The sequence below is a fragment of the Lynx canadensis genome, chromosome D2 (genome assembly GCF_007474595.2).
Source record: "Lynx canadensis isolate LIC74 chromosome D2, mLynCan4.pri.v2, whole genome shotgun sequence".
NCBI classification, from domain to species: Eukaryota; Metazoa; Chordata; class Mammalia; order Carnivora; family Felidae; genus Lynx; species Lynx canadensis.
In genome coordinates, this window is record NC_044313.2 from 42569086 (window position 1) to 42592272 (window position 23187).

Sequence of the window (23187 nt, forward strand, 5' to 3'; positions counted from 1 at the left end):
GTCTCAAAAATAAATAAAAACATTAAAAATAAAATAAAATTAAAAAAAAAGAGAGAAGTAGGTGTTAATTGTCAAAAGTCAAGTATAACCCATCAAATACGTATATTTAGACCATGAGAGGAGAGAATGGTTTACCAGGTACCTCAGTTAACACACCAGCAAACAGGCAAATCCATCTACTGTATGTGAACAGGCACTAGAAGCAGCAGGTAAAAATCAAGTAAAACATGTGCGTGTGTAGAGTACACATCCTCATCTTAAAATTGTCCTACTCCCTTTGAAAATGAACATAATTCTGTGGTTAAGAACACGGTCTCTGCAGTCAGACTACTTGGGTTTGATTCCTTAGCTTTGCCACTTACTAGCTGCACAACCCTTGACAAGTTATTCCACCTCTGTGGCCTCATTCTCCTCTCATAACCGTACCTATCATAGAACAGCACTTAAAATAGGGCTAGGCGAATGTAAGGAAAATAGGTATTATCTAGTCCCTCTTTATTTTATTGCTCTACAGCATTTAAACTAAAACCCACTCACCTTTTCAACATGAACAGCTGAAAGTTAATTTAAAACTTCATGAATTCAAAATCTCCTATACTGAGTAAAATATATTACACTAGTGCTTTTTACTGAGTACTTTTTACTTTAACGTTTCTGAGGCTTGATAAACTCTTACAACTCCATAAAAACTAAGGAATACCATATTTTACTTAATGTTGCAATTAAGGTTAACATATACAGTTTATAAATTTGAAATGCACTAGTTAGAATTAAATAAAATATGTTTAATGTTAAAATTATATTGTGCAGAACTGGAATGCACTTGGAAACAGAACCATTAAGATGATCAAAGGATCATGTACAACTCTAAAAGCTTTGTACAGAAAAAAGAATGGGGGCTGGTGTCAGAGGGGCTTTAGTAGGAACTTAAGCTGATACTTCTATGACTTTAATAAGGGATCTGAAATTGGTACAAACATGAGAAAAGGTTTTATTCTTCTCCAGCTTCCACCTCCAACTATGGTTGGTCCAATTTCCCTTTCACACACCACCTCCCCTTAATGACATCTGTAACAATTCCTACAGCTTTCCAGTAGCTTTCAGTTATAAAAATGTCCAGTCCAGTTGACTGCTGTTTAAAACTTTAATCTTCAAAAAAAATTTTTTTAACATTTATTTATTATTAGAGACAGAGAGAGACAGAGCATAAGCACAGGAGGGGCAGAGAGAGGAAGAAACACAGAATACAAAGCAGGCTCCAGGCTCTGAGCTGTCAGCACAGAACCCGACGCGGGGCTCGAACTCACAGACCGTGAGATCATGACCTGAGCCGAAGTCAGATGCTTAACCAACTGAGCCAGCCACGCGCCCCTAAAACTTTAATCTTCAATCTTGCAATCATCTCTTTCCCTTCCAAACCCAGGCTGGGTCCATGGTCCATGAAAAGTTCAACTGGGGAAGGGGTGTGGTCTGACCTGTTTTGGGAGGAGTGGGGGATGAGGGAGAACAGAATAAACATCTCAACATCTGAGCACTCCTGCAGTCCTCTGGGGTGGCTGCCACCACCCGGCTAATACAGACCATGATACAGGTAGCCAAATGATGGCTTCTCCTCTGGGGACAGGCTGGAGCGCTCTGGTGACCGAGAGGTGAGGGGCTCAAACCCAACTGCACATTTCCCTTCCCAAAGACCTGCTTCAGCTCAACCTCTCCTACTTTTGCTCCCCTCTCCAGGAGAGCCAGCCCTGTCAAGATGCCTAAAGCCTAGTTACCTTCTGCTTTACCCACGTGAACAGAAATTCGAAACAAGTACAGGGTGTTCTGCTACCCTCAGTCCACAAGGAGATTTCTCTACACTTTTTTTTACCCTTTGCTCAAGGAGGCACAGATCAACCAATCAGTTGCATCATGACTACCGGCTAGGAAATGAGATGTGCTGCTCTACTTTTTGCTAGCACTCCCTAACCTCACGAGTGGCTCTCTTAGACCTCCCCGCACTAAGCTTCTAAGGAAAGGCCACCCCAAGGGAAGAGGAACAGAGCAAAAAGTGTACAATGCTCCCCACCTAGGCAAACTAGCCACCGAGGTGACTGCTGTGCACAATTTCCCTCCCCTCCATTCTCTGACAGGTTTCTGTCACACTCTAATAAGCTCTAGAAAGGATTCAGGCCACTAAATGCTTGGGCTTTCTTTAGACTGTAGAATCACTGACTTATCCTTAACCCTAAGGTCCTAGTCCCCGTTCTGAGCTAACTAGGAAAGTCTGATTCTACTTACTTCTTACTCTTACCTCTCTGACCTTGTTGGGGCAATTAACCCTCATTAGCCTCAGATTCTTAACATATACAACCGGAAAAGCCACAAAACTTCCCAGTATCAACTTACCAGTACTGCCAGTACACAAAAGTACTTTGCAAATTCAAGTGTTAATAATGCTAACAAAATAACACTTTCAGAAGGTATCAGGATTAGATTTCATCTTCAAGGACCCTTTGTATACAGCCATTCAAATTGCTTTTGAAGACAGAACTGACCTCATCTTCCCCCACACAAATAATTCATCTTCGCTTACACTTACTAAGCATTACTATGTGGCAAAAATAGTGTTTAGTGCTTCACTGCACTCACTCACTCAGTCTTCGCAGTAACTCTGTGAGAAAACGATTATTACCCTCATTTGACATACAAGGAAATAAAGCTTAGATTAACCACTTTGGTGCAAGGTCACGAACCTAGTAAACAGAGTAGTAAGGTATGGAACACAATAAATGTGAAGCTAGATAACATGTCAATAATTCAAGGTTTAATAAACATTTCAAGTTATCTAGAATACAGGTAAACGGGAAGTCACTGTAATCATCTCAAGAGCCCTTTACCGGTTTAAGAAATTAGAGGCTTCTTTGTATATTTTACTTACTTAATCTTAACTGAATGACCTTTTTTGTTGTTTCTTCTGATTGTGACCAGTGGAACCTGTCACAAACCATCTTCTACGCAAATTGATAAGATGCTAAGAAAGAACAGGAAACAGTGAATAACTTTAGAAAGAACAAAGGCTTAGTCAACACAATTAATCATGCCACTTGATTAAGAAATAGCATTATAATTGTAGGAATATATTCAGGAAAAGGGAGATGTCTCTCTAATTGTACATTCTACCTCATTTAACAAATTTTTAGTTTTGAAGAATACATTTTGAAAACTGTAGCTTAAAGAAATTTGACTTATGCTCTTTATATTTAAAATACTTAACTTTGTTTTTAGACAGTGAAACTTCACTTGCTTATTATCCCTTGCCCCAGCAGTCAGAAACGACCTGCCATTGCTAAGGAGGAAAAACTTTTACACGTAGAAGTAAAAGAAGAAAAATTTTTCTTCTACCCTCTTAGGTTCTGAATTTGGGGGCCTGCAAATTACACTGACAGAAGTCAGATTAGCAAAAAAAAAAAAAAAAAAAAAATCAAAAAGACAGATTTTTATTCATTCACCACCATTTACATACAAGTGTGACTAAAAGAGGCAGTTAGAATTTGGGGCTCCTGTGTTAATATGGGGAGAGGGGAGGAGGACACTTACAGGAAACAAAGGACTTTTAAGAAAGATACATGGGCCCAGGAAAATGAATATATGATACGATGTGTGACAATGTCAGTTTAGATGTGGTGCCACTTTTTCTCTCTGCTCTCTAGTGATAAAAGTCAATCTTCCCTGGTTTCAAAACTCTGGGGAGCAGCTTTGTGATAACTGAGTTTTCTCTGAGAGTCTGTTTTTAGGCAGATCAGGAAGTTCCCCAGAAAAGCCTATTCTCAAATACCTTCAGGGCAAAATAATTTTTATGCCACAGTGATGTATTCTGTACCCCTTCACCACCAACATAGACAAATATCTGAACGCTTACTGTGTACAAGGCACTGAATTAGTACCGATGGCAAAACAAAATATTTTAAGACAAAATTCACTCACCAAGGAGCTTATAAAATAAATTGAGAGTATGAGACAACTTAAACTTTTTTATTTTTTTTGTTTCTAAATACTCTTACAACAGCAAAAGAATTTTTATATATTATGAACAAAAATAAAAAACAAATGACAAAAAAAATGCATTATACCAAGAGTTAATATCCATACCCCAAAAAAGAGTCTCTGCAAAATGAGTAAGAAAAAAAGATTAGAAAAACAAAGGAGAGACAAATGCAAAGAACCAACAAACTATAAAATTCTCCTCAACCTTAGTCAATCAAAGAAATACAAATTAAAACTACAATACTGTTTTTTCAGCTGGCAGCCTGGCAAAGATTAAAATAGACTGATACTATGATGTGTTGGTGAGGGGTTAGGGGAAATACTCTCAAACACTGTTGGCTGGAATGTGAATTGTTACAAAGATTGTGCAGAGCAGTTTGGCACTATAGGCATTATACATGGCTTCTCTTACATACAGTAAACACATGTCTAAGAATTCATCCTATAAAATAAAAATAGTCTCAGAGGATATGTACAAGCACCACAGCACTGTTTACAATGCAAAAAAAGGAAAAAGAAAAAGAAACAAGAAAAATACCTTGCAACAAATTGGAAACAATCTAGTCATCAATAGGGGGCTGGTAAATAAAATGACAGTATATTCATAAAAGGGAATATTACATGACTACTAAAAAGAATGAGTAAATCAACACCTAATGACTTAAAAAGAGTACTCTATATTCAGTGAAGACAGAGTTAAAGAAAAGGATGCATAGTATCACCTCATTTTTTGGAAATGGGGAGAGAAAAAGAAAAAAATGAAGACAGTGGAAGAGAAATATTACATTTACCTCTATACTCTTAACACTGTAATCCAGGGGGGACGTGGGGGCAGGATTACAGAAGACTCACTTTATGCCTGAAGTTTCAACCAAATACGTGTAACTTCTGTAAACAGAAGAAACAAAGGAAGGTGCTATGGCAATACAGTTAGGGAGACTATATTGGGGTTTTACAAGACTAAAAGCTGAGAAGGCTTGTAGTAAAGAAATCTAATATGTTAATAGATGGTACAAGAAACACCAAAATACTGCCTTCAAATAATGACACAGAAGGGGTGCCTGGGTGGCTCAGTCGGTTGAGTGTCCAACTTTGGCTCAGGTCATGATCGCATAGCTCGTGAGTTCGAGCCCCCTGTGGGCTCTGTGCTGACAGCTCAGAGCCTAGAGCCTGCTTCAGATTCTGTGTCTCCCTTTCTCTCTGCCCCTCCTTCTCTCTCTCTCTCTCTCTCTCAAAAATAAACATTTAAAAATTTTTCAAAAAAAAAAAAACAAAGTAGAAATCAATGAAAGAAGGGCGCCTGGGTGGCTCAGTTGGTTAGGCGACTGACTTCGGCTCAGGTCATGATCTCACAGTTCATGAGTTCGAGCCGCGCATTGGGCTCTGTGTTGACAGCTCAGAGCCTGGAGCCTGCTTCCAATTCTGTGTCTCCCTCTGTCTCTGCCCCACCCCTGCTCACACTCTGTCTCTGTCTCTCTCTCAAAAATAAATAAACATTAAAAAAAATTTTTTTAAATAATGACACAGAAGAGCTCTTTTAAGTGTGGACCACTGAGGAAGGCTTCACAGAAGAAGTAAGATTTTGAAGCATTTTGATAAGCATAGGGAGAAGGAAAGTCGAAGGCAACACCGTACAATTTAATGTATAATTTTAAGTTTTTTCTAGCCATATTTCAAAAGAGAAAATCTGATCCTTTTTCTTTGAAAGTTAATTTTACTATTACTTAACCCAACATATTCAAAACAGTATCATTTCAATATGCAATCAGTATTTTAAAAGCATAATGAGATACTTTACATTCCTTTTTTTGTACTATCTTCAAAATGTGGTACGCAATTCTGACCAGCCACATCTCAAATGTTCAACAGCCACGTGTGGTACTGGCTACTGGAGTGGACAGCAGAAGTCTAAGGACTCTGAATGGAAACTCAGAACTGGATATTTCAGTGACTTAAGCTAATAAAATAGTAGTATGAAGTGAATAAGGCAAAAAGGCAGACTAGGCCAGAGCAAGAGGCCAGTCTGAGAGAATTTGAATTTTATATTGTAAGCAAATAAGAAACCAGTGGAAAATATTTATCGAGTAGGAATGATGACTAAGGCACTATTTCAGGAAGATTAACTTCTTTTTCTTTACTCAGATCATACATAAATTCAACATGCAGTTTTTTTCCCCAACATTTTTATTCTGTGAAAGATTACTAAAATGGAGACGTAAAACAGTATCTGTCATCAAGCGACTACATTTTAGTGATTTAAGATGCTTCTGAATAGCTACTGTTGAAATATTTTTATTTCATGGTACCTTTATTTTTTTATTTTTTATTTTTTTTAACGTTTATTTATTTTTGAGACAGAGAGAGACAGAGCTTGAACGGGGGAGGGTCAGAGAAAGAGGGAGACACAGAATCGGAAGCAGGCTCCAGGTTCCAAGCCATCAGCCCAGAGCCTAATGCGGGGCTCGAACTCACGAACCGTGAGATCATGACCTGAGTCGAAGTCGGACGCTTAACCGACTGAGCCACCCAGGCGCCCCTATTTCATGGTACCTTTAAACAATTTTTTGAAAAATACGTTGGTAAGAACTTTACCAAAGTTTAATGGCCTTTACTTTAACACTCCCTATCAACAGCTCCCTTTATTATTCTTAATTAAATGCAAAATTCAGACACTCAAGATGTTAAACTGATGGACTACATCACAAAAAATTGTAACTGCTAGTAGGAAAACTACCCACGAATTTTACCTTACAGAAAACAGTATCACAACCATGCAAGTTTCCTCCAGATTTCTCAACTTCAAAACTGAGAGCCTCTAACATTTCAGATAATCTACCTAAAGGCTAAAGAAAAAAAAAAAATTTAATGCTCAAGAAATGAGATAAGAAAGCAGGGCATGAAAGAACACCACTGGCCACAGGCCATTCTATTCGTTACTTACAATGACTGCCAAGGCAGGAAGAGGGACTCTGCAGCCAAGAGTCAGAAACCCAGTGATGTCATCATGACCAAAAGCATTACATGACCTGCAATTTCAGCAACTAACTGCTCTGCATTAAAGCCATGGAATTTTCTTTTTTCTTTTCGCCAAGTCCCCTTCAGTTTTTAAGATAAGGAAACAGAGATCCAGACAGGTTTAGTGTAGTATTCAAAACTGCACAGCTAACTTAGTGGTAAAACCAGTACTAGATTTTAATTTATAAAAACTCAGGGGTTCCTGCGTGGCTTGGTCAGTTGAGCGTCTGACTTCAGCTCAGGTCATGATCTCACGGTTCATGAGTTCGAGCCCTGCGCCGGGCTCTGTGCTGACAGCTCAGAGCCGGGAGCCTGCTTTGGATTCTCTGTCTCCCTCTCTTCTCTCTGCCCCTCCCCTGCTCACACTCTATCTCTATCTCAAAAGTAAATAAACATTAAAACAATCTAAAAAAAGAAAAACTCAGAAGCCAAAACTTAAGTGTTCTACTGCTGCTTTATAATTTTTCATTATTTCTCAAGTTATTCACATTAGATGCATTCCTTTCAGAACTTTTTTTTATAAATACTTTTTAAAAAAATACTTATTTTTGAGAGAGAGAGAGAGCACAAGAGGGAGAGAGGTGTCGGTGGGGGAGGGTTGGGGGGACAGAGGATCTGAAGCAGGCTCTATGCTGACGGCAGAGAACCCAATGCGGGTCTCAAACTCACAAACCATGAGATCATGACCTGATCCAAAGTCGGATGCCTAACCAACTGAGCCACCTAGGTGCCCCTCCTTTCGTAACTTTTAAAAAGCAGAAAAGTGTTTGCTTCAAAAACTACTGAATACTTCCAGAAACATGCTCCCTCTTCTTCCTGATCTACAGTGTCACTCTACAGACCATTTTCTCAGGAAAGTCCTCCCAAGCACCTGTACCCTAAATAGACCCATTCCCTTATTTACACACTTATGAGCTCCTGTACTTCCCTTCTGTAGATCTTAAAATAAATACAAGTAGACAATTATTTCTGAAATTATTTAACGTCTATCTTCTCTATTTAGGTCTTAAACTGGTGTTTCTCAGGGCTGTTCTAGGCTCTTTACTGTGTATAGCAAGAGTTCCTGATATGAAATCCATAACATAACCATGAAATTATACACAAAATTGCTACGTTTGTGTATTTTTCTTCAGATACTCAAAAAAAAAAAAAAAAAAAGATCTTAAAAAAACGTTAACAACCAAAAGACAGTGGATTTGTGTTGTTCACTGCCCAAAGCCATCCTTTCTTTGGGGGAACAACCACTTTCCCATCTCTCATGATTCTAGGAAGGCTATGAGTGCGGGTGTTTAACTGGCTGACTGCTCCGGGGCATGTAAACTAGGCCTGGCGGGTGTCGGCACCCCAGACTCCAGACGGTCCCAGTAAGAATCTCTCCTTGGGACAGAATATATGCACCTGGGAAAGAGGTGCCCTTTTTACATCTTGAATCCATATGGGCCACATAAGCCTGGAGTTGACACTGTCCATCCTCTGCCAAATGAAAAATATCTGTCTGAAAATCAAGCCCAAAGAGTGGAGAGCAGACAGACCCTTGATTACATCATCTGAGCACTTCTATCCAAACATGAGTATTTGCAGTCTTTTTAAAAACATGAAGGGGGGAGAGGGATAATGACCCCTTTTCACCTTTAAGCTAAGAGTTGAATTTGTCACTTTTAAGCAAAAGTCACTTGAGAAAGCCACCCAATTTCCACTGATAGAATTTACAACCTACATGGCAATCGCTCCCAAAGATCTACCTGCAGTCCAAACCTCTATCAAATTCCAGCCCCATACATGCAATGAATGCTAAGTGGAAATCTCTACTTGGTATTTCAGAACTCTGTATTATCAAAACCAAACTACTGTCCTCCACAAACCTGGTCTCATTTTTCATCTCGACCAACACACATTTACCCTATCAGGTTTCCGAGCTAGAAACCCGCCAGTCATTCATGCCAATCCCATTCCTTCTCTCATCCATAGCTAACTACCAAGTCCTGTCCATTCTAGACCCTAATTATCTGCCACCATCCTAGTCTGGGCCAAGATGGAACAGGTTTCAGTGTCCCCTACAAGTTTCAGTGTCCTGTGTCTTCCTTCCTTCAAAATGATTCCCCACTAACTCCTCTCCCCAAACTGCAAATCTGATTATTTTATCCCTACTACTGACATACCCACATCCTCCTTAAATCAGTAGTAGCCAATTACATATGACTAGAGCAATAGCCAAGCTCCACTGTTGCACGTTATTAGTGGTATAACAAATGTACACCATAAAAAAAGTTCATCAGAAACACAGAAGTATAAAAAAAGAACATCCATGGCATCGGAGTAGCTCATATTCACCTGTTTTCAATAAAAGATACTCAAAAATAATGTCCTTAACTAGTCAAGGTCTGTATGAACTTGGCTTGGGAATCCACTGGGCCCACCATCATCTGATCTAAAGCCCTACTCTAACCTAGTGCTGTTTTCAAAAACCACAACACTACTGGGGCTCTCCAGACATATCATTTTGTTTCTATTTTTTAAAAACTGACAGCCTTTAAAATATTAACTATAAAAACTATCAAAGCGCCTCACAATCAGACTGGCATATCGAGTTGTGGGAGACCCCATCCAAAAATAAATATTTCTCTATACCGCCTGAAATGCTTTACTCATTAAAAAGGTTTAACAAACACCCTCCTTTTAAAGAAAACTTTTCATAGTAAACAGCACAACTAATAAGTCTCTCCCACATAAGTCTGGCTTAAATTCTTCTTTCCAATATCTAAACTAAAGGAATGGTAGCTTTGGTTAACGGAGAAAAACCATATTCAATTCTATGGCACATATATTTTTCATATTTCAGTATCTCTGAAATTAGACCTTACAATCAATGGCTTCTTAAAATTAACTAGAAGCATATTTTCTTTATGAACGGCTCAAAAAAGTATGGTGTACCTTGTAAGATCTAACTCCATACAACTCAGCATTTAATCTTGTAAGCATTAAAGAGTTGGACTGACCTGGTCATTTGGACCTAAGATATTTAAAAAGCATTTTAAAAGCATAAACACTAATAAAAGGTGGAAGAGGGAAGAAGGAAAGACTTTCTGGTTTAAACTTTAGACTAAGAGGAAACCCATTTTCCTTTCTCTCCATGGCTCTCTGCTCCCAAAATCCAAAAATGAGGTCTTTCTCCTCCAATTATCCATTTTATATGCAACAAAGTCAGTTACACACCCAGTCTGCAGTTTAGTAGCTGAACCAGTATTTGTATACAAATCGCTATAAAAGACCAAATGACTCACGGAACTGCATACTTAACACGTGCGTATCACTGTATATAAATGACACTTCGATAAAGTTGATTTTTTTTTTAGAGATTTTATTTTTGAATAATCTCTACATCCAACATGAGGCTTGACCTCACAAGCCCTAGATCAAGAGCCACATGCTCCACTGACTGAGCGCCCAATAAAAGTTGAATTTTTTTAAAGACAAATCAATAGGGGTGCCTGGGTGGCTCAGTCAGTTAAGCATCTGATTCTCGATTTGGGCTCAGGTCATGATCTCATGGTCTGTGGGTTCGAACCCTGCATGGAGCCCCACGTGGTGAGTGCGGGGCCTGCTTGCAAATCATATTCATTCTTTCTTTCTCTCTCTCTCTCTCTCTCTCTCTCTCTCTCTCTCTCTCTCTCGGTCTGCCCCTCCCCCCTCATAATAAATAAATAAATTTTTAAAAAGAAAAAGACAAACCAGTAAGTGCAGGAAGAAAATATTAGATAAAAATTTTGCCTTTAAAAAATCCCTTCCTTCAGGAGCATCTGGGTGGCTCAGTCAGTTAAGTGTCCTACTTGCACTCAGGTCATGATCTTGCAGTCCATGGGTTCGAGCCCCGTGTCAGGCTCTGTGCTGACAGCTCAGAGCCTGGAGCCTGTTTTGGATTCTGTGTCTCCCCGCCCTTCCCCTGCTCGCACTCTGTCTCTCTCTCTCTCAAAAATAAACAAACACTAAAAAAAAATTTTTTTTTAATTAAAAAAAAATATCCCTTCCTTCAGAAGGGATTCCACTCAGAAGAAAATGGGAAAGATTTCAGAAAAGGGACAAAGCAAGCGCATGTGCAGGAAACAAAAATAATGGGAGATGAGAATGAGGGAAATCTGGGTAAATCCTCATGAAACGACTTCATTTCACAGAAGACACTGGAAACTTGTGAGTAGAGAAGTGACACAAACTGGGCTTCAAGATTAACTTCAGCAGAACTGCATAAGACAACCCATATACCAGTGGAAATGAAGAAGAGCACAGCATTAGCCCAAGTGGGATGAGAACCTGATTCAGTAGGCAAGAAAAAAAAAAAGGAAAAAGGAAAATTATCAACTATACTAATATACACACAATCTGTAACACTGCATACAAATATATATTAAATCAAAGAAATTTAGGGGCCCCTGTGTGGCTCAATCAGTTAAGCATCCGACTTGGCTCAGGTCTTGATCTCGTGGTTCATGAGTTCAAGCACCGCATCAGGCTCTGTGCTGACAGCTCAGAGCCCGGAGCCTGCTTCAGAGTCTGTGTGTCCCTCTCTCTCTGCCCCCTCCCCTACTGGTTCTCTGTCTCTCTAAAATGAATAAACATTAAAAATTTTTTTTTCTTTTAAGAAAAAGAATTGTGTTAAAACCAAGTAACAGTAGATTTGAAAACTCAACAAATAAATTTCTGGAGAAAATATTAAACACTAAAGTTCACACAAGAAATAGAAAACCTAAACAGACTAACAGTTATTAAATAAACTGAAATGATATTCAGAGTCCTCTACAGAAAAGAAAGAAAGAAAGAAAGAAAGAAAGAAAGAAAGAAAGAAAAGAAAGAAAGAAAGAAGAAAGAAAGAAGAAAAAAAGAAAAGAAAATCTAAGCCTGAATGGTGTTATAGGTGAGGTCTGTAGAACTCGCAAGAAAGATCCTTCCAGTCTAAACCACTCCTGAAAAGAGGAAAAGGAAAGGTGCCCAATTCATTTTATGAGTCTATTATAACCTTCATACCACCATGTATCAAGAGCTGTACCTAAGTCAGCAGGAATAAAGAGGGACAATACCATGAAACGCAGAAGCAGTAGACGCTGGCTACAGATACGATGTGACAGAATGGGGAAAGGTCTGGATTTGGTATGACATCAACAGAAATAAGGAACACCAGGGAAACAAGTTTGGTAAGGAAGGAGTTTAGTTTCAACTAGAACAACCAGGTAGAGGTATGCATAAAGCAACTGGGAAAAAACAAGGATTCACGTGCAGAGGAGAAATAAAGAATAGAGGTCTGAGAAGTATTCAGACAGAAGTGTCTGAACAATAATAATGCCAAGGGACTAGTGACATACAGAAAAATGAACTGACCAGTAAAACCTGGAGAACACATATTAAGCAAGAAGAAAAGAAAGGGGCAAAGAGGAACAAAGTCAGTATGTCACAGAAGCCCTCTGTCCATCTAGTTAATTCTCACTCATCCTTCAGAATCATCTTGAGTTACAAAGTGACATTTTTAAGGCCTTCCCAGCACCAGGTCAGGTCTTCTAACACTGGGCACTTTAATTGTAATCACAATACGGTTATAGAATTCATTCTTCAATCTATGTTTCCTCCAATAAACTTGATGCTCCATGAAGGCAAGGGCATTGTCTGTTGTAGCATCCCATAACCTTGCAGTGGAAGTATTCGTTGAATACAATGGATAAATGAACAAAAGCCAAGGAAAGGCATTTCAAGAATGAGAAGTTGATGTTAAGTATCACAGAAAGCTCAAGGAGTTGATTTAGAACACATTAATAAATGTGCCACTTAGCTTATAGGTGAACCTTGTGAGGGTGAAATCCGGGTAACAAGGAGTTAAGAACTGAATGCCCGGCCAGGAAGTAAATGCAGGAAAAATAAACTACTCTTGACAATCTCCAGAGATGGGATTACGAAGGTATGAATTTTAATTTTACTTCAATTTTGCTCTATTTTACCATTTTTTAATGAACGTGTATTACTTTTACAAGGAAACGTTTTTTATTTTTTGTTTTTTTTTTTTTTTTTTTTTTTTAGCGTTAATATGATTTGAAAAGGAAAAGCAGCAACATGACATCTTGAGGGAGTAGCACGCCCAAGGGAAGGTTTTTGTAAACTGAAAAAAAACCTTTAGCACATCTGTACTTCTAACATCTCTAAGACAAAAGGGAGTAACTCCTATTCCATTAAGCAGGAGAGAGGAGAAAAATGAAACAAGGTGTTAAACTGGTAGGAAGGACAAAAAATGTTCCACTGAAATGGAAGGAAAGAAAGCACATGATAGAAGTAACTCAGTACATTCTGGCAGGAGCTCCCTCCCACTGAATGCCTCAAGCTTTTCAGTAAAGGGTGTGAAGAAGTGAAGCAAGCAGAAAAAAGTTTGAAATGAGTTCCACGAATAATATGAATCGGATGGGGAACCCAACAACCGTGAGTGGAATACTGGTTCTCTGAAAAGTGTCTTCTAAATTTCAATCACCCTTTGTAAATTCAACCCTTTCTAGCTCAGAACTGCCAGTATTTTAACTTTAAGTTTAAATATTTAAATAATTCTGGCCCACACACTTTTCAAGAATTGAAAACAGTGATAAGCATTAAAGTTACATCGTAATTCACAGTTTTAATTCAGACGTGAACTCCTAAGTAAATACAATAAAGGAGTTGTTTTCAACTCAAGCAACAAACAGCGATCATTTCAAGTATGAGTAATTGAAAATGCTCCTAACCATAAACCTGTTTGCAGAAAGAGGTTTTGCTGTTTTCAAACTCCTAGTCCATCTCACTTTTGACAGTTTCTGATTAGCAGAGAAAATTCAGAGTTCAAATCCCAGCACACTTAGACAAGTTACTTAACCTCTTTGCGTCTCGGTTTCCTCGCCTAAAAAATGAACACCATAACCAGGGTTATCACAAGGATTAAATGACGTCACACAGGTAAATGTGCCAAGTTCGCACTGTGTATTCAAAAGAGTTTGCTAACCGTTTGAAAGACAAAAACTGCAGCGCTCTGACCAAATTAAAACATCCGAGAGCATGAAAGAGTATACAAGTCACAAAACGCCAGACTCTAACACATAGCACATTATTTTTCTTTCCTGACTCAAGCTATTTTCTTTTCTTGCCAAATCTTTCCACTAGGAGTCTGGAAAGAAGTGGGGGGGGGGGGGGGGGAAGGTTACATTCACTCCGGCAGAAAGTTTTCAGAAACTGAAGCGCAGAATCACAACAGACATGGCAGCGGAGGCCGCGCAGGACAACAGGTGAACCTCCGAGAAACCTGGCACCTTCCCGCGGACAAGTTTTCAGGGAGGGCTTGCAACTCCCCCCGACTCTACCACCCCACGAAACAGACATCTTTTTTCTCCTTCGCAGCAGCGTAGAGAGACCTAACGCGAACAGCAACCTCGCAGCTCCTGGGAGAGAGAGGTGAGCGCCTTTCCCATTTAAGGATTCAAGAAGCGTCCTTGGAGGCGGCTTTCGCCCACATCGCCTCCCCAAACTCGGCCTGAAACCCAGGGGGTGGGGAACAAAAGAGGGGCCGGGCGGCGGGGCCGCAGCGGGGAGCTGCAAGGAGCCGACGTCGGGAGTCCGGGGGGCCGGGGTCTCCGGCGGGGTCGGGCCCGGGGTGGGGGCGCCGGACGGCGGGGCCCAACGGGCCGCGGCCTGACAGAGCCGAGGCGGCGGGGACCCCGCGAGGCGGCCGGACCGGGCCGCCCCCAGCTCAGGCCTCCCGCGCGCGCCCCGCTCCCCCCGAAACTTCTCCCGGAGCCCGCGCCGGCCTCCCCGCAGCCGCCGGCCTCTCCCGGCGCACACACGCACTCTCGGACGAGCCAACTCACCCGGACCCCGGGGAACTCATCGTCCAGCCCTCGGCGCGGAGCGGGGTGGGCGCGGCGAGCCGCCGGGGCGCGGCGGGGGCCCGACTCGGCCTCCGCCCTCGGCGTGCAGCGGCCCCGGCCCGGTCGCCCCTCGAGCGGCCGTGCGATCCTCGTCTCGCGCGGACGGACGCGCCGGAGCCCGAGCCTTCCTGCCCTTTCTCCCCGCCCTCCTCCCTCCTCCTTCACCGAGAGCCAGCAGGCGGATTCCAATCTCGGCAGCCGCCGCCGCCGCCGCCACTGCCGCCGCCGCCGACACTCGCAGGGGTGGGGGGGCGGCGCGGGCGCGGGGGCCTGGGGGAGGGGCGGGCCTCCGCGGGACTCGGCGCCGCGCGCGCGCACTGGGAAGACGCCCGCCCCGCCCCGGACACGAAAGGAGCCGAGCGCGCGACGGAAGCGCCCGAAGGGTCCCCGAGGTCCGGCGCCCTGCTGCCGGGGAAGAGGGCCCGCAGCCGGCAAGGGGGCGCCGGCCTGCGGTGGGGGGACTTCTCTTCCGCGCGGCCCCACCGGCCCCTCCCCACCAGGCAGCCCTACCGCCGCCGTGGCAGGGCCGGCTGGTCTCCGGGAGCCGCGACCCACCGACGCCGCGTGCGGGACGCACATGACGGAGCGCGGTGGAGGAGCGCGGACACCGCGGACGCGGTCTGGGCCCTGCCGCGTCCCTTCGCGTGGACCCCCTCTGCGACACGCTCTAATGCTCCACGTGGGCGCCAGCACTCACACGCCACGGCGGGGAATTGCCGGGTCGTGGTAGTGGTCGTGGCGACAAAGAAAGGGAAATGTAGCCACACCGCTTCCATTATCCACCCACCGCTCCCCGGCTTCTTGGTCTGGGCTCTCTGCCAAGGTGCCGAGGCCTAGGTAGGCAGGCGCAGGTGGGCGGGCTCCGAGGGAGCGGCTGGGGGAAGAGGCCTCTCCGCGTGGACCCCCGCAGCTCCGAGCCCCGGCTGTCCCGGGCCCTGTGACCTACGAGCCGGTGAACTCCTAAAGCAGAAGAGGAGCGGCGGCGTTACCCCGGGCCAGCTGAAGTCCGCGAACTATAAATATTGCTCGCTCCTCTACTTTGGCTCACTCTTAGGACCTTGCGTGCCCTCCGGAGTCCCGTTCCCTCCTTTTGGAAAATGCAAATAATTGTCACTACTCCTTTTCTTCCATTTCCCTTCATTTGGGGAAAATGCTGGTAAACGTATTCAGTGTCCTGCATGTGAAGAAAGAACATAGGCTCCCTTTTAACAACCAAATGTGACTTTAATCATTTTGGTAAGTGTTGCAACAGTGTGTATGGTGTTAAGTCTCTACAAAAGATAACTTTTTTTTTATTAACTTGTTTTATTTTTTATTTTTTAAAATTTACATCCAAATTAGCATATAGTGCAACAATGACTTCAGGAGTAGATTCCTTAGTTCTCCTTACCCATTTAGCCCATCCCCCCTCCCACAACCCCTCCCATAACCCTCAGTTTGTTCTGCATATTTATGAACCTCTAAAAGATAACTCTTTTTAAGGTCCTTTCATAAAATCACTTTTTCAACTAGGTAAAAAGAAAGAGGGAAGAAAAAGAATGTGCCAGGCACTGGCATTTGTTGTTATACGCATTCTCCCTAAAGAGATGTTTGGATTCCAGAGTATTCCCTAATAATCTTGTTTAAATGTTTAAATTCTTTTACATTCTTGTTTAAAGAGGTTTTTTTCTCTCCTCCTTTTGCAAACCACTTTTGATGCCTTATATATCTTCTGTGATTCCAAATTATTTTTCAATTCTGGTTATTCTCTTAAGTTTTTTAATGAACTCTCGAGCTGTCTCAGATTTGAGTCATGGGTGGTTGTATCTTGCTTTACAGGGGGAATGTATGGTATATGAATTTCCTGGCATCAACTATGAGTTTCCTTACATCAACTAAAACTTGCCACTTTTTCAAGTTTTCTACATACTACACGGCTTTAATTTTAGGGGCAAGGGTCGACCTTTTGCTTAAGGAGATTAAGATTCATTGACCAAAGAAATCAATGATGTATGCCGAGTAATGTGTCATGGCAGATAAAATCATGACAGGTGTGTTAATATACCCTCTGAAGCCTAGTCCAATTTTTAGGCATATGAATCAGACCATAAAATAGACAAGAATCTCAGTTTAAAACTTTAGTACATCAAGGTCCTGAAATGTACAACTTGGCATTACCTGGGTTTTGTTATATGCCACTGTAGAAATGGTAGCAAAATAGAGGCAATGACATTTTAAGTCATGATATCTTTGCATCTCTACGAAAGGATCTCCTTTTCAAGTCTTTGGGACTTTACTTGACATCCTTTTGCTCTCCTTAGATAAAGCCCGCCTAGTGCCCAAGCTTAAATCCTTAGCCTTTTCATAGCAGGCAACCTACCTACCTACAACAGAGCAGGGCATGGTGTTCTCTTCGGTTTCTGGCATGTGTATGCATGCCAGCCTGTTTCTCCAGTTTGCCCACTAAATGAACAGAGCGGCCAGGAAGCCCAAGGAAACATCTGGACACGTATTGTCTGGCCCCCAAACTCAGACAATACCTCAAAGTCCAAATTTAACATTCTCTATAATGTGATGGTTTTCCTTTAAGTAGATTAATTGAATGGGCTGGAAGTGAGCTTTTTTTTCTCTGTACAGTTTGAGGTGTAGGCCCCCAAGAGTGGTAGTTGTGTATTCAAATCACATAGCCTTAGTTTGGAAGGTTCTCAGATCCTCAAAGACCTTCCCTGATCATCTGACTTAAATTAGCACCCAACCTAGCCAATTTTGTTTTCTTTATACCACTTTTTACTAATTTAAATTACCTTGTTTGTTCAGTTACTGGTTTATAGTCTGAGTTTCTCTGCGTCACTAGAACGTAAACTCCATGAGAGCAAAGACTTTGTCCATCTTGTTTTCAGCTCTTTCCTCGCTGCTTAGCTCCTGCCACACAAGTGCTCATATCTGTTGAACGAATGAGCGAGATAAGGGTAGAATTTCCCCTGGGCATTTCTGAACCTTGGCATCAAGACCTAGTTTTAGAGGGTGGCATGGACTATGTTGAAAAGGATACGAGTGGGTCAGGAAAACTGGGTTATACCATCTTAAGAGAAGGCAATTGTTCTAGATAGATCCAAGTTAATCCATTCACAGTCATTTTCCTGTTGTAAAGATTTTGTGAGGCAAAGGCAGCATTAAGGCTTTTGGATAGGGAGATAAGTTAGAGCTCAGTAAGGAGGGACTAGTGAAGGAACTCCCTTGGCAGGCTTTAGTTTAAGACTCAGTGTTAAACAGACAGAAACATTGTAAAGAGTAGAGGAAACAGCTGTATTTTTCAGCATGGACACTAATACATTATCCTCTTGGTTAATAATACCCTGTCATGGGGGCGCCTGGGTGGCTCAGGTGGTTAAGCATCTGACTCTTGATTTTGGTTTAGGTCATGATCTCGCAGTTTGTGAGTCCGAGCCCCACATCGGGCTCTGCGCCGACTGTGTGGAGCCTGCTTGGGATTCTCTCATATATATAAAATTCCCTCTCTTTGCCCCTCCCCCACTTGTGCGCATGCATGCTGTCTCAATAAATAAATAAACTTTAAGAAAAGTAAATAAAAATAATACCCTGTCATGGTTTAGAAGAAACAAGCCGAAACAGAAATTGTGTTTAAGAAAAAGAGCTATCTAGGGGCACCTGGGTGGCTCAGTCGGTTAAGCGTCTGACTTCAGCCTAGGTTGTGGTCCCGCATTTCGTGGGTTTGGGCCCCGCATCGGGCTCTGTGCGCACAGCTCGGAGCCTGGAGCCTGCTTCAGATTCTGTGTGTGTGTGTCTCTCCCTCTCTGCCCCTCCCCTGCTTGCACTCTGTCTCTCTGTCTCCCAAAAATAAATAAATATTAAAAAAAAAAAAGAGCTATCTATAAATCAGTGCACAAAATAAAGTTTAAAAATCCAAACTTGTTCTTTTCTTTGTAATGGATTTTTTTTTCCTTCTACTTTTGCTTCTCAGTCTCTCCTTTTTCCATTTCCATTTCTTTTTGCATCATATCACTTGTTTACTGTGATTAAAAGATCATTTACAGAGCCACTTGCTGCAAAGTAGCCACCACTTAGTGCTATGGCCCATGGTCACTATAGTCTTCCTCTCCCTGCTATCAACACACCCCTTACCACAGAACCTAATCCTTCCCTGGCCCTGTGGCAGGAAGAATTCTCAGAGCTCCGGTCCCAAGCCAGAACCCAGCCTCCCGCTGCCTTTGCTACTCACTTGGGAAGCCCCAACCTTGGCCCCTGTCTAAGGACTGACTCACAGTCCTTTTCTTGTGCTTGAAGCCCTGGCCTGTTAACCTGTGTGGAACTTGATTTTCTCTGCCTGTTTTCTGGACTCTGCTCTCTAGAGTCTGCCCCAGCCCTGCAACAGATAGTTACCCCTGGTGCACTAATAGTTACCCCTAGTGGCAACACTTACTTGACCTCCAGCTCTTTGTTCTAGATTCTCTGTCCATATTCTGTCCCTCTGTCAGTCCTTTTCCCATTACCTCAGGTTGGACATCCTGATGCCTGCTGCTGTCCTGGACTACCACCTGTTGTTTGCTCATGGCTCTGGCTATTAGGTGCTGCCTGGAGGGCTGGGGTTCCTCCCACCGAACACCTGGAGCTGGGGCCTCCCCACCCCAGCCCATGGTAAATCTTGTCCTTCTCCATCTGATAGCAATCCACCACCCTGCCTTTCCCTTTCCTGAGAGCAGTGGGTTTGTGACTTATTATACTTTATCTGTTAACCAGATAAAAACAGAAAACAACTGTATATTTTTATGCATATATGTGTGTATATTTTCTTTCATCTGGTTAACGATTAATCAAAGTATAACGTGTGTGTGTGTGTGTGTGTGTGTGTACATATAAATATATATAAACCTATACCTGATTCTACTTAACTACTCCTAAACACAGATTCCCCTCAAGAATTCCTTTGGGACCAGTAGTCCAGAAATTCCGCATCTAGAGCGAAGTATGATTACCTTGTGCATGACTAGTCAAAGGAAGACAAGGTGTCGTGATAAAAATTCAGGTTGAGATAACTGGGGAAAAAAACAATCCTGGATCAGGAATGCTGAGTCATTAACAGCCATATTGTACCTACTGTCCATGGTCTACACGGTAATCCAGATGTATTTCTAGGTGTGGTGTGGTGCCATCAATGTGACCAGGCATACTAGTTTATCCGATACCACATATGTTGGGGGTACCTTTCCTTGTACTCGACACAAAGTTCTAGAGGATAGAAACTATCTTATTTTCACTCCATTATATCCCTGGTACCTAGCATACTGCCAGGCACCCCTGAGGGTGGTCAGTAAATACTTATTGAATGAGTGACTGTATGTACTAGGCAGTATAGTGGACTCCTGTCCTCTAAAAGCTTAAAATCTTGTAAGAAAATAAGACATGCAGATAATTCCTTCATTTGATATTTGTTTCCGAGTCATGATTTATTGCCCTTAAGATAGTTGACATTTCATTTCACTCATTTATTGTTATCAACAAAGGCAGGGTTGTATCATTGACTTTAAATTCTGACCATTGGTTTTCAACAAATAACGCTTGAGTTCTAGAGTTCTATATGCTCTTTAAAACAACGTCCTTCTTTCATGGGGAAGCATAATCACATATATTCAACTAGGAACCAATACCTGTCAGGAACCAATACCTGTCATTTTCTAAAAATGTAGATTATTTTAATTTTGTTATTTTTTAAATGTTTATTTATTTTTGAGAGAGACAAAGCATGAGCAGGGGAGGGGCGGAGAGAGAGAGGGAAGCACAGACTTCGAAGTAGGCTCCAGTCTCTGAGCTGTCTGCACAGAACCTGACGCAGGACTTGAACTCACAAACCATGAGATCATGACCTGAGCTGAAGTCGTATGCTTAACCGACTCAGCCACCTAGGCAAAAATCTAGATTCTTTTACATTTAGTTTGCCCCCCATTTTAACACCTGTCTTCCTCACTGTCTACCTGAATTGGACTAGCTATCCTTCTAATTGGTCATTCCCTCTTTAACTGATCTTGCTCAGTTTTTCCAGATTTCTCTTAATGGAACGCCACTGTGTTCAAAATCTGGGAGCCACTGATGATTGGCAACGTTCTGTTCAACTGGTCTAAGTCCTGCAAAATGGGCCACATTCATTCTTTTGATGCCATTCTCCCTCCCTCAATGCCCAAATACCACCTCTTACAGGAAGTAGTCTCTGCTCCATCCTAAATTCCTTAGGCTTTTCTCTATATATCATTGACTTCTTCGCATAGTTTCACAGTTCCTATGTCTTTCTCCTGAGTAAGATTTCATACCTTTACTCACTTACATGTGAATAGGGGCTTCCGAGCTTCCCAGCCTAGGGAAGGACAGTTTAGGGAGTATCAAAATACACAAGGATCAAAATAGCAGCCCCAGACTGGGGCCTACCATTGTAATTATCAAAACCTTTGCCTCTGCTAGCCATTTGTTTTCAAGGTCCACCTGGAGTGGGGGGGAGGAGGGTGTCACAAACTCCTCAATGCATCTGCTGTCCCGCTTTGTCCCTCAAAGTCAAAGAGAGCATTCCTCCCTCCTTTCTGCCCTCCCCTGCCCGGATTCTTACCACAGTTGGCTGTAGTCACTGCACTGAGCATCACAGTGGTTACACCGCAGGACCATAGGGACACCGTTTGTGTCCTGCTCTGTGTGAAAGGTGCTCCCTGGAGGTGTGAAGTGTAATACCTGCCCCCGGTCCTCCTGAACACCAGATAAGTACCAGTCCAATTGCAGGCAGGGAGCCTTGTCACTGGCTTGCTTGAAGAACCAGCATTTTTATTGTTCAGCATTATATAGCTATATATATAACATTATTATATTATACTTCATGTATAACAATCTATACTTTCAGGGCATTTGGAGGAAATGAAAGTGGCAGGATGCATATTTGTCAGAATTAAGTCAATTAGAATCCCATGTAAGATGTGGGGGTGCCTGAGTGACCCAGTCGGTTGGGTGTCAGACTTCGGCTCAGGTCATGATCTCCCTGTTCGTGGATTTGAGCCCCGCACCAGGCTCTGTGCTGACAGCTTGGAGCCTGGAGGCTGCTTCAGATTCTGTGCCTCTGTCTGCCCCTTCCCCACTCTCCCCCTGCCTCAAAAATAAACATTAAAAAAATTTTTTTAATCCTCTGTAAGATGTGTAATTAAAAATTTTATTTGATCAAGGTGGATGTTTTCATGACAAATGTTGTTCCACTGTTATATTTACAGTAATACACCACTCTAGTCCAATTTTAACCATATGTACACCGTATTTCATCAAAACTAACATGGTATTAATTATAGGAAGCATCATTATTTCATGCACAACTAGGGAAGGAAAACACTACCAATTAAACTGTGACACATTATCAATTGTAAGACATCTTCATTTCAAAGATGATAAAATGTCCACAACTGTGCATCTAAGAATTGATGAAATACAATGTGTTTTAATGCATCCTAAAGGAAAAACAACACCATACAGGCCCAATGGATTGAAATGTTGAGTTTCTAAAAAAAAAAAAAAAAAAAAAAAAAAGAAATGTTGAGTTTCTAGGTTTTTGACATATAATCTTATTTGTTTGTTATGCACAATCCTCGGATAGCCACCCTATGAATGTTAACCACGAAAGCAGAAACAGTACAGTTCAACTGCATATAAACATGTTAAACAAACAAAAGTGAATGACTTAGGATGCAGTCACTAAGTTTAGAAGAAACACTAGCATCGAGTCACGTGCATGGATTATATTGCAAATAAAAAATCAGCTTTTTCACAGTTGCTGATACTGAAATCATATGATGACCAGAAGAATTGAAATGTGAGTGTTCCACAGGTTTTCGTCTTTGGAAAACTCAAACTAAACAATCAGAAAAATCTCACCAGCGCAGTAAGAATGACTTTACATCTATCCCGGAAGCTGAACAATAGAGCTTGTTGCTTATGGGGCCATCAGGAAAAGCCAGCTGTGGATTTCTTTCTAGTACAATTAATTGCTTCCGCTGTATATAAAATTGAAAGAATTGGGTGCTTTAGTGCGGAAAAAGGATATCCTGCTACACTGCTTCTATTTCCTCACAAAGGCTATTAGTGAGCCTTTTGCCATTAATTCACATGCATTGGATTATCCTGTGATGAAAGACTGAAAGGCTTTTCATTTTTATAGTCTCTTATCTCCTATTTATTTGGCACCTCTCTGGAGATACCTGCTCTTCTCCCA

General features: G+C 42.0%; 1 protein-coding gene across 1 annotated transcript in view; it reads right to left on the bottom strand.

The window, feature by feature from the left end:
* Window positions 1-14949, bottom strand: part of BMPR1A (bone morphogenetic protein receptor type 1A) — a 137472-nt gene extending 122523 nt beyond the window's left edge. Inside the window, exon 1 of the mRNA XM_030334758.1 lies at window positions 14898-14949. The gene's annotated coding sequence lies outside the window, so the exon portion shown is untranslated. The remainder of the gene's footprint in view (window positions 1-14897) is intronic.
* Window positions 14950-23187: the final 8238 nt, after the last annotated feature.